Genomic DNA, 12,250 nt, shown 5'->3' on the forward strand with positions numbered 1-12,250 from the left:
CTTAAATGTAAGGTCCCCAACTTGCTGAGCAGTAAAATCTCCAATCTACTTGTTTGTTTAGGAGATTCATTTTCTTGTTCCTCTTCCTCTTCCTCTGCTGATTCTTCTTCTTCTCCACCACTTTCTTCCATTTCGTCATCATCTTCATCTTCTTCATCTTCCTCAGAAGAATCCTCATCTTCCTCTTTGTCAGTAAGCACATCAGTTCTACAAAAAGCATTTATGAGATCTCTTGAAAAAACATGCGAATACAAACCCAGTTGGAGCAGAACCTCTGTACCTTGAAGAACTGTTCCATTTTTGGAGCTGGCCAAAAAAAAAAAAAAAAAAGCAATGAAAGGAAAGTACAACTAATGGTTCCCACAACCGTGCTGAGCACACGTGACCTGAAGGACTGAGGGTGGACAAGGAACCGGCTGATATGAGCGAGGCCTGGGCTACAAGAGCACCCCACCCACGGCCTGGGTCCCCCATTCAGGAGTGCTCAGCTGCTTGAGCGCTCTCACACAGTGCTTGAAACACAAGTGGGGGTTTTGATTCTGGCTCTCTCTCTTCCGTGGGTGACCTTCTTGTAAGCTCTCCCTTTCTCATAAATAAAGTTGAGATAACAACAGAACCTGACTCCTAAGGCTATCATGAGGATCAGGTGAGTGACAATCCGTAAAGTGTTTAGAACAATGTCTGCCTGCAGTGAGCTTCCCATCAGAGCCAGTTAGGATGAGGGCTGAGGCGGTGGCTCAGTGGTAGAGCTCTTGAATGTATACTGGAGTATCTGGATATACCTAGAGCCATTTATCTTCATCACTATTGTATTTCTTTCCTCTTAATCAGTGTTGCTAAGAATTTATCAGTTTGATTAATATTTACAGAAAAGTCAATGTTTGGCTTTGCTGATTGCACCACTGTTTATCTGTTGATGTCACTGTTTTCTGTTCCCATTGTATTTTTTCCTTTCCCTTGGGTTTACCTTATTCTTTTTCTGGCTTCTTAAGTTAACAGCTTCAATAATTGATTTTTGGTATCTTTTAAAATTATTCATTGAAGCTATGAATTCCTTTCTAAGCACTACTTTGGCTGCAACCCATGAGTTATACATACTTTTTAAAATATTTTTTTAGTTGTAGTTGGACATAATAAATAAAGGTATTATGTGGTGCTGAGGCTCAAACCCAGCGTCTCACACGTGCTAGGCAAGCACTCTATCGCTGAGCCACAACCCAGCCCCAGAGTCATACATTTTTATCATTTGAAATATTTTCCAATTTCCAGTGCAACACTTTCTTGAATTAATGCATCATACAGATAAAGTATGTAACTTAATTTGCAGACTTTTAATGATATCTAGTTATTTTTCTGTCACTGAGCTTTAATAAAATTCTAAGAGATCAAAAAATATATACAATTTCTATTCTTTGAAATTTATTGAAAATTGCTCTCTGGTCCTATATGGCTCATTTTGACTAATGTTATATTTTCATTTGAAAAGAATGCATATTATTTATTTGCACAGATTTTTATAGTTGTTTGTGGTGGAAAAGTTAAGTAAAATATCACTATTCTGACATTCTTAATGCTAGAATTCAGTGAAAATTCTAGAATCTTCGAGTCAATATTCTTAGCATTTTTCCCACAGTGTAAAAAGCTGGGGAACAGCATTTGAAGGGTCTAAATAATTGATATTTTATTGCTCCCTACAAATTGGGTTTGTTTATACCTACAAGTCTTTTGTAATTTGTAAGAGAGATTATTAACATTCTCTCCAGCAGAAAAACAATTATGTGTCTACTTCAAATTTTTAAAAAACATTTATAAGAAAGGGGACCCTGGCCTGGGGATGTGGCTCAAGCGGTATCGCGCTCGCCTAGCATGCGTTCGGCCCAGGTTCGATCCTCAGCACCACATACCAACAAAGATGTTGTGTCTGCCGAGAACTAAAAAATAAATATTATTAAAAAAAAAAAAAAAAAAAAAGACAGGGGACCCTGTCAGTAGACACTGCAAGTCATTTTCCTTACCCATCAACACTGACACTCAGGGCGTCATCCTAGTTATTTAACACTTGTTTACGTAGCTTCTCGCACCTCTGTTTTGCTTTCCCAACTACATCTTGAGTAATCTGAGGACAAAGACTAGGACGTGCACATCTTTACATCTCTCTTGGGATTTGACATGTCCTATCATGCACAATAACTGCTCATTATTCAGACCATTGTGGTCATTTCTTCATATCTATGCTGTTATAGCATATATTTATTTCAGAATCAAATGTAAAAATGATAGCAACATAATATCTGAAAGAAAGGAATGAAGGCAAGAAGATGGCATACTCAGTTCTATGTTCTCTGCTTGTGGTCACAGCAAGCGCCTGCAGCTGTTGAGTGAGCTTGTCCAGAAATTCTGCTCCTCCTCCTTTCTCTGATTATAGTTCCCGACGGGTGCAGACTCATCCGCCTAGGAGAGAATATTTCATTGAGAAATGAATTTTAGTTTCCTAATTACATTCATCTTAAAAAAATAACAATAAAAACCACAGTAAGTGCTGTAGGACAAAATAAAGACTAGTGTGAGATTATACTTACCTTAGGGAAATACATTAGAGTTACAAGAAATGTAGTTAAGTAATTGAGTTGGAATGCAAGCCAAATGAAAACACAAAACCACATGGTTTTGTTTTCGTTTTGTTTCTTGCTGAGCACTGCAGACACTCTAGAGTCAAGTAGGGGACAGGGTCTGACAGGATATTGGCTCCAGAGTCAGAAAGGAGAGGGCTGGTCCCAGGTTCTGCTGCTTACTGACAGAGACATTGTTTCTTCACCTTTGAAGGCTGTTTTCCCATCTGTGGGTTAACTAAGTTTTCAAACTCGGGGCGAGCCTGCCTCCTGCATTGAAAAGTTCTGTGTTACTGCAGATATGCAGAAGAGATACTCAGATGCAGTAACAAGGATTCAGACACAGGCAGGGGACACTTTCAGGTGACTTCCACTTGCTCCATGAGCCTCTAGCCCTAGACACGTAGATGAAACTCAGGCCCATAGGAAAAAAAAAAAAAACTCCTGAAGGGATGGCCAAGGGTAAAGCTGGCTCCTCCAATCTGGCAGTCATTGCTGTGAGAGCCACCACTGAGACCAGACTTCCTTCCACTCACCCGGGGCTAGACTCTACCCACAGTGGGATTAAAATCAAAATGGCTCCAAATTGCACCTCATCTAAATTATACAATGCACACATTTGAAAGGCAGTGTCTGGGTTTCTGGGTCCTTAATGCTGAAGAGCTCAGCAGGGCTGGAGGTTCTCTTCTGCTCTGAAGCACACCTGGGAGACCATGCCCCCACTCAGCACCTCTGGGTTGGGCTTTATTTCTAATGCAAACCCAGGAACTTACCGACTCCAATTCATTCCTCTTAGTGAAAATATTTATATAAAAAGTTTTTTTTCTAATATGATTCACATAATACTTACTTTTCTTAGCTTTTGAAGAACATTTTTATTCTCATCTATTGCCTATGTTAACTGGATACATCTAAATTTTTAAAAAAGAAAGAAAATATAACGATTTTTCTGTTGTCACAATTAGAAAGCTATTAAAAAAAATCATTCAATCACTAAGCAGGCAAGGCCATTGGCTACTGTTAAAAATAATGTTTAAAAATCCACATGTAAAAACCTTTGTACCCATTGCTTTAGATGATCCAAGGGGCGCTCCAAGGCCCTGGGCAGGAAAACCAGGCTCAGAAATGTCAGGGACCTGGGGCCTCAGTCTCCTGAGTCTAAAATGAGGAGGGGCTCTGGGTTCTAAGACGCCTCCCCAGCTCTACAGTTGCCAAGGCCAAGGAACTGGACATGAGACACAACTGACCCCCACCACAGCTGTGTAAGTCTCCCAACAAGCCCGACTCCAGGCAGAGAAAGTAAGGTTCTAAAAAGAACCACAGTGGGTCCCTGGGAGGGCAGCAGGGAGGGCAGGTAGGCACCCGGACTCCGAGTGGGCATGCAGACTAGTGGCAGTGGCAGTGGCTGCCTCTTCCTGCCACTGCCACTGCCACTGCACACCCCTTTTGAACAGGCTCTCGGGACAGGTGCAATGCTTTGGGCTACAGAGACAGCTCATATAACTCAGTTTAAGTCTCAGACACCCAGAGAAGAGATACAAAAAATGACCAAAAATGGGGTACAACTGATGATAGCGGAGTTTTCCTTCTTTTTCTTAATACTAAGGATTGAATCCAGGAGCACTGAACCACAGAGCTACATCCCCAGCCCTTTTCTGCATTTTATTTAGAGACAGGGTGTCCCTGAGTTGCTTGGAGACTCACTAAGTTGCTCAGGCTGCCTCTGAACTCATGATCCTCCTGCCTCAGCCTCCTAAGACACTGAGATCACAGGTGCGTGCTGTGGCACCCAGAGGAGTTTTCAAAAATCAAATCTTTTTTTTAGTATTCGGAGCCCTGGCTTTTCTCTCACTCTCTGAAGAAAGTGACTTCTGTGTTATTGGAGCTGTTTTTCTCTTACAGATGTGAGTGAAATGACATAAAGTAACATAAAAGGGAAAAGGGGTAGGAGTCAAAAATCCTTTGTGAAATGGGCAGAAAAAGAGAAATGGCAACATGAAACTGGTTCACCCTGCCAGGTGCCTGCCCCAAACCCTCCTCTGGCTTCCTCTATCCTGTGACCTGCCCTCTGTTCTCAGCCTCCACTGCAGGTGGTGGGGGGACACCTGGGCTGGCCAACAGAACATAAAAGAGCATGCTCAGGATGCCCCCTGCCCCCAGCCTCTATAGCAAGGCATTAAGAAACCCCCTCCCCTTCCTGCTCTTAAATACTGCCCCCTAAGGACTTTGCAATTCTGAGGACAGACATCATCAACAAGCTGAGGCTGGCAGAAGAGACAGAATTTCACCAACTGCTGGTCTTGGGACATCAGGAGCCACTGACCCACCCTGGAGAATCCAGCAGCAGAGTTTTGTCAGATGAGATTTAGTAAAGCTGCTTATTTTGACAGATGTCCTGTTGAATGAAAGAACTCAGAAATCTCACTTGAGAGCCAGAGTGCAAAATGATTTTTTTATAATACACAATCCAAGAAAATAATTATAATTATCTCTTTCATATCTATAAAATTATCAAATCCTCAAACAGCCCAGATACTTAAGATTCCTGGTTCAGGATAAAAACTAAGCACACACCCATCTTCGCTGCCTCCTGAAACAGAACAAAAAATGACTAAAGTGTTTTCGAAGGTAATAACCCCAAACAGCAAAGAATGGGAAAGGATCATGGGCCAGCAAGAGAGGGCAACAAATTTCTGCTGCATGGAAAAAACAGAAGCATGTTCTTTTATCAAGTGACACTCTTATCAAGTGTCACACAGGCAGAAATCCTGAGCCTGTTAGCTCTCTTCTCTTATCTCACCTTCTGTTTTCCCACTGAACCAGAAGATTCTTCTTAAATATAATAATAATAATAATAATAATAATAATAATAATAATAATAATAATAATAATAAAATGATTTGGGGAGAATCATAATTACAAAAGAACTTTCCAGCACACCTATTCCTGCACTGAAGGCTCCTCAGACTAAAGGCTGGTTCCTGACCCCATGATGAGCCCTGTCCACCTGCAAAGAACTTGATTTGCATTCAGCATATGGTGCTAACAGGAAAGACACCAAGATATGCCACAGTGGAAGAACCCGAGAAAGGGCTCTAGAATAATCAACCCAGGCTCACATTCTCAAATAAAAATGAATAGCAAAGGGCCACCAGACTAAATAAAGAAAACCATCAACATAAGGATAAAATGTAAAATTAATAAATAAATAAATAGGAATCCGAGCAACAAGGAAGCAAAGACAATTCAAAGAACAGAAGAAAACTTAAAAACAAACCTAAGCATGGAAGGAGAAAATCTGAAAGCAGGAATATGATAGTATAAAAAAAAAGACTGAAAACAAGAAAAAACACTAGCAAATGAACAACATGATCAGTAAAATAAAGCATTCATAGAAGTTATAAAAATTTTTGTTAGTGTTTTATTTGGAATGTCTGATGGAATTAATTGTGGCTGCTACACAAAATACTGTCAGTATTTGTTACCCAATCCTCAATTAGAATTCCATTTAGGAGGGAAAAAAAAAAAGTCAAGAGAAACTCCCAGGCATAAGAAAAAGACAAGCAACAAAAGTATTCATGAGAGGTTTAGAAACCTAGACAATCTATCCAAGATATTCAATACCCGACTCAAAGATGTTTCAGAAAAAATAAATAAATGGAAGTAAAGAAGTGATCTTTAGTAAAATAAAATTTCCCAGAACTCATGAGAAATATATGAGTTTTCAAAGTGAAACTATCCACTTGGTGCTAAACAGATAAAAACAATGCCAAAATATATTGTGCTAAAATTTCAAAACACCAAGGCTAAAAGTCAACAGGCTAATTATTAAGGAACGATAATTGGACTTACCAGCATCACTGCATGCAATGAAAACTCAACAATGCCTTCAAAAGTTTTAGTAGCAATTATTTTAAATTCTATAACCAGCTAACTATTAATCAAACATAAGGGCAAAATGACATTTTCAGACTTGCAAACATCAGTGTGAATTTTTAAGGGACTGTGAAGGGATCATTTTATTCACAAGCTAACTATGGCTTAAAAATACTTATTATTGCCAGGCAGAGTGTCACACATCTACAATCCCAGCAACTCTAGAGGCTGAGGAGGAGGATTGAAAGTCTGAGGCCAGCCAGGGCAACTTAACAAGACCTTGTCACAGAAGAAAAAAATAAAAAGGACGAGGGATGTGACCATGTGGCAAAGGGGCCTGGGTTCAATCTCTTCTCCCCATAAACACTTAATATTTTTTATTTTGAGAGAGAGAGAGGGGGGGGGAGAGGGAGAGAGAGAGAGAGAGAATGAATTTTTAATATTTATTTTTTAGTTTTTGGTGGACACAACATCTTTATTTTATTTTTATGTGGTGTTGAGTATCCAACCCAGCGCACCAGGCATGCCAGGCGAGCATGCTACCGCTTGAGCCACATCCCCAGCCCCAACGCTTAATATTTTTTAAAAGAAAATTCAAAACTTAGCTTTCCCCAGGGCTTCAAATATAGTCTGTATATATTATTTTGTTTTTAAATCTAGCAAAGCAAGCACGATTTCTTTTATTATTTTCTTCACTATTATTGATTAACTTAATTTGAAATAATTCCTTAAACAATCAATCCTGCCAATAAATGGTAAATTAAATTCCATTTGACATTTTAAAAATTATTTATATTTTACTTTGCCTTTAGGCATTTTGAATTGCTGGCTTAAGTAACACTTTTCCAAATACTTCTAATAAATAGTTTAAGTTAATAGAATGAATCTCATGCTCTTTTCTTTTCTTCCCCATGGTCTTATTACTTAAGTATTTACTATTTATCTCCTGGTGCCCCTTCTCATGTTCTTCTGAATGCTATAAACTCTTCAAATACCCCCAAATTTGCAGATTTACTTAATGATGTTCTGATGTTCTGAACTTAATGCAAAAGTGTTAGCAGTCTAGTTCAGTTTAGTTCGTTATGTCTATTTAATGTTAAAATTTCCCAGGGATTAAAACCAGAAACTACTTACTCATATAGAGAACACAGTATCTTTTCAAGAAAATTAAAGGTCATTATCCCAAGCAAAGACAAATTGCTTCTAGCAAGATTTCTGATCATTTCTGGGCTACATGAGCCAAGGGCCTAGGGTGATTCTGCGTGAGACACCACAGTGCATTCTGAGCAGATTTTAGTTGCTGCACAATAGCAACAAGCCCACAACTACTAGGTGTAGCTGGTTCCTTCTAGACCTTCATGACATCACCCTGCAATCCTTCCATTTGGTTGTAATGGACTAAACCCTGCACCTCTGAGGTTCTCAAGTGCTCTCCCTTGCTTCAGGAATTCTGCATTTCTTAGCCACCTTAAAACATTTTCATAGGCTCCCAACTTTAGTGTCTTAAAGCCAAGTAATGCTAGATGCATTAACTAACTGCTGTGAGCCTTGATTTTCTTATTTATGTTAATAAGTACCTTATGGTATTATTGAAAAAATTTAAGAAAAAGTTTGAGGAGTACAGACTATAACGCCCGGCACATACAGGGTATAAAATAAATGAAGGGTGCTTCTTTTTAATATTTACTATTCTTTATTTGATCTTATCACTTCAAATTAAGACCAGGTAGATTTAGATAATGATAGGAAATATTTAAAAGTACATTTTAGAAAATCTTATTCACTGTTACCTCAATATTATCTACCATTATTATTTTGTCTTTCGGGTGAAACATAGATAAATAAAAAGAAAAAGCAAGAAAGGAAGGGAAAGAGGGCAAGAAAGTCTCAAACAACTTCTGTGCCTTAAATCAAACTCATTGAGATATAAGCTTAGTCCCGAGAAAACCCAATAATTGAGCATACTTTACCTTTGGTAAATATCTCGACTTTTATTAGGTTCTAGAGCTTCTTTCAATCAGCTCTCAGAAAGCAGACTATCAACCTACGGCAAACGGAGACAGTTTAAAACATCATATTAAGTTATGATTCTTACATTTCAGTTATGTCTATTTACTTTTCTCCCCTTATGAAATAAACACTTTTAGGCATACAATAAAGTCAAAAGAATTTTATACCAAATACCTATATGCCACTACCTCGATTCTACTGTTCACATTTTACCCTACTTATTTAATCTATCTATCCATCAACCCACTTTATTTTTATGCATTTCGAAGTCAACCGCAGTCACCAATACACTGCCCCCTAAATAATGTGCTATAGGTACCACTAAGAGAGCTGAATATTTGATGCAAAACATACAAAGACATGCACAAACCTAAAAGGTATATCTGCTGCATTTTGACAAACATGTGTGTTTATAACTGAAACCTCATAGAAGAACTCCAATGTCCTTTCTAGTAAATTCCATCCCATTCCTCCTGAGACAAACTTGTGTTGATTTTTGTCCACCCTAAATTTTGCCTGCTCTTGAACTTTTACATAAATGAACTTGTACAGTATGAACTCTTGTCTACATGAACCATGTAATGTTATGCTTCCACACTGTTGTATCATAAGTTTATTCCTTATTACCAAATAGTATTCATTGCATCGAATGTTACATGACTTTGTCTTGACTTCCTGTGTTACTAAAGACTACTTGCATCTTTGTCAATGTACCCTCCAAAAAGGCACATCTTTCTTTGGTTTCTTTTCTTGCAGATTATGTGCAAAAGATAAAGTAGATAAAAAAGTAAATTCCACTAGCTTCTTCTCTGTCCTTATTATTTGGCATCCACCTGAGTTATTTACAAAATTCATACACTCAGTAACCCAAATAGGAAGCTGATTCCTTGTCCCATGGATACCATGCTGGAAATTTATTCCACTTTCTTTTTTTTTTTTTTTTTGAGAGAGAGAGAGAGAAAAAAAATTTTTTTAATATTTATTTTTTACTTTTCGGTGGACACAACATCTTTATTTTATTTTTATGTGGTGCTGAGGATCGAACCCAGGTGAGCACATTAGCGCTTGAGCCACATCCCCAGCCCCGTCCGTCCACTTTCTTTTCAGGTCTCTTTTGTGGATACAAGAAAGAATGAGCTAATACTATTAAAACATCCTTTCCAGATATTCAAGGTATCAAGTGGTTCCTGAATCAATTTGTCCCCAAGTTGAATAATTTTGTAATCATCTTTTATTTTTGCTTTACTAACTGCTTTTATAGTTTACTTTTGAAAAATTTCCTGGTTCTCTTAATGTCCTACTAAATTTAAAATTAAGTGCAGAACCACAGTAAATTACCAGTAAGTAAGTCAATACTCCATCAAGTTTTATTTTTCATTTCTACCAGGAGACAATTTTGCTTTTGCTGTACCACTGTGATTCCAATACAAAGTCACTTAAATATTTATGTGCCAAATTCTTTGGTACATTTTAAAATTTATTTTTTAAAATTCTTTTTAGGTACCAGGGATTGAACTCAGGGGCACATGACCCCAGCCCTATTTTGTATTTTATTTAGAGACAGTCTCACTGAGTTGTACAGCACCTCATTTTTGCTGAGGCTGGCTTTGAATTCACCATACTCCTGCTTCAGCCTCCAGAGCTGCTGGGATTACAGGCCTGCATCACCGTGCCTGGCTTATTTTTAACTGATATAAATAATTTTATTTAGAGTAAAAATCTTGGCAATAGATCCTTTTTACAAAATAAAATTTGCAAACTGATAAAGAATCTTAAAAAAAAAATGAACCTATTAATTGCTATTTACTTTTTTTTCTCGAAAGGTAATAGACCTGGGATGAAATGGCACACACCTATAATCCAAGCTACTATGGAGGCTAAGGCAGGAGGATCACAAGTTCAAGGCCAGCCTCAACAATTTAGCCAGACTCTGTGTCACAATAAAAAATAAAAAGGGCTAGGGATGTGGCTCAGTGGTGGAGCACTTACATGCCTAGCATGCACAAGGCCCCAGACTTATCCCCAGTACCACAAAAACAAATAAATAATAAAAGAGCTGGGATGTGGCTCAGTGATAGGGCACACCTGGGTTCAATCTCAGTACTGGAAAAAAAAAAAGGCATAGGCATTCGGTGTACTTAAAAATGAGAAAAAAACACTACTCCCAGCATTCCACCACAGAGATACCATTTCAGCATGTTTTCTTTTATATCGTTTTCATGTACTATATATAGAAAAACGTCATTAAGATACCTTTTATTCCGTTTTGTTTTTGTTAACTTGCCATTTGATCACAAATATTTTCCCTAACACATTAACATTTAACAAAAGTTTAGTAATAGTAGTATTATATCCCATCAAAAGTTATTCATTCCCCTATTACTTCTCATTAAAGTGTATCATTTTTTCTATTAAGCAACAATGAGCAAAGTACTTTTACTATCTATCAATCTCTGTCCCAACGTTTCATTATTACATAGGGCAGGTTTCTGGAACTCCACTACCCAGCCTGGGCGCATGCACATGGGCTACACCTCCTCGCAGTGCTTTCCAGAAAGCTGAACCTGACACCCTGGAGCAGCAAGTCTAGGTGCCAGGCAGGTCACGCCTCCCCAAAAACTGAGAGTGGTCATTTTCACAGTCTTTGGGAGAGTTCATCTCCTTTGCCACTGGTTTAGCTTTGAAGTTAACTTTCATGCTGACATCACTTGTGTGTCCTCTAGTTAACGTCCCTGCTCGCCCTCCAGGTCCTGCAGTCCTGACACAGTAGGACTCTTCCTGAGGCTTGGGCCCCAAGAGCGGTGGCTCCAGGGACAGGGACCCCGGAAAGCGCGGAGCGGGCGCGGGTAGGGCAGCTCCAGCGAGGCCCTGGGCTGCAGACCCTGCGGCTGGGGCCGTCAGGGCAGGGGACGCGGTCTGTCGTGGACGGTCGGGAGGTTCCGTGGCTGGCCCGGCCGGGCGCAGCGCGGGCTGGAGCGGGGTTTCGCGCGGGGTTTAGCGCGGGCTGGAGCGGGGTTTGGCGCGGGGAGGTCGCGGGTGCGGAGCGTTTGGGTCGGACGCCGGCTCCCAGGGACTGGGGTCGCTGGGAGGAAAGCGCCGTGGCGCCCCGCGCCCCCTCGCCCACCCCGGGGTGTGCCCGGCCCCACCGTACCTGCTGCTTCAGGCCAGGTCCAGCTTCTTCTGCGTCGTCGCCAGCTTGTCCTGCAGCCTCTGCTTCCTCCAGGCCTCCTTAGCCGGTTCGCCTGCCAGCCGACGAGCACTCCGGAGACGAAACCACCAGCACCGACACCTGCAGCGTCCTCTCCGACAAGTCCGCCATCGCGGCCGCCCAGCGTGCACCGCGGCCTACGGCGCTGCGCGAGGGTCAAGCAACGCCGCGTTCACAGCGGGCACAGGGTGAAGAGCCAGCGGAGCAGCGGCTTGCGCGGGGCGTCCTGCTGGGTGTGTCAGCAACAGGTTGGCCTTCTCCAGAGACCTTCCCAGTGCTTGGAGAGCCCCTCTGCACCCCTCTAGGCCCTCCACAGTGTCCCATCTATCATTAATCAGATGTTTCCCTGCACTATTAGCTGACATTGGTGTCTTGCTAAGTGTAAGCTCAGCACCTCTTTATTTTTGCTCAGCAATAGAATTTGAACCACGTGTGCAACTTAAAATCCTCTGGTAACTCGTTTTTTTCAAAAATAAGTACAAGCAGATAAAATTGTTTTTAATAATATATCTTATCATTTCAACATCACTTTGGAAATTATTTAAGA

At 40.3% G+C, this 12,250-nt stretch overlaps 1 pseudogene; it reads right to left on the reverse strand.

The window, feature by feature from the left end:
* Positions 1–12,041, reverse strand: LOC144373614 (mitoregulin-like; annotated as a pseudogene).
* Between the last annotated feature and the right edge of the window lie 209 nt (positions 12,042–12,250).

This window comes from Ictidomys tridecemlineatus, unplaced genomic scaffold (assembly GCF_052094955.1).
Source record: "Ictidomys tridecemlineatus isolate mIctTri1 unplaced genomic scaffold, mIctTri1.hap1 Scaffold_446, whole genome shotgun sequence".
Classification (NCBI taxonomy): Eukaryota; Metazoa; Chordata; class Mammalia; order Rodentia; family Sciuridae; genus Ictidomys; species Ictidomys tridecemlineatus.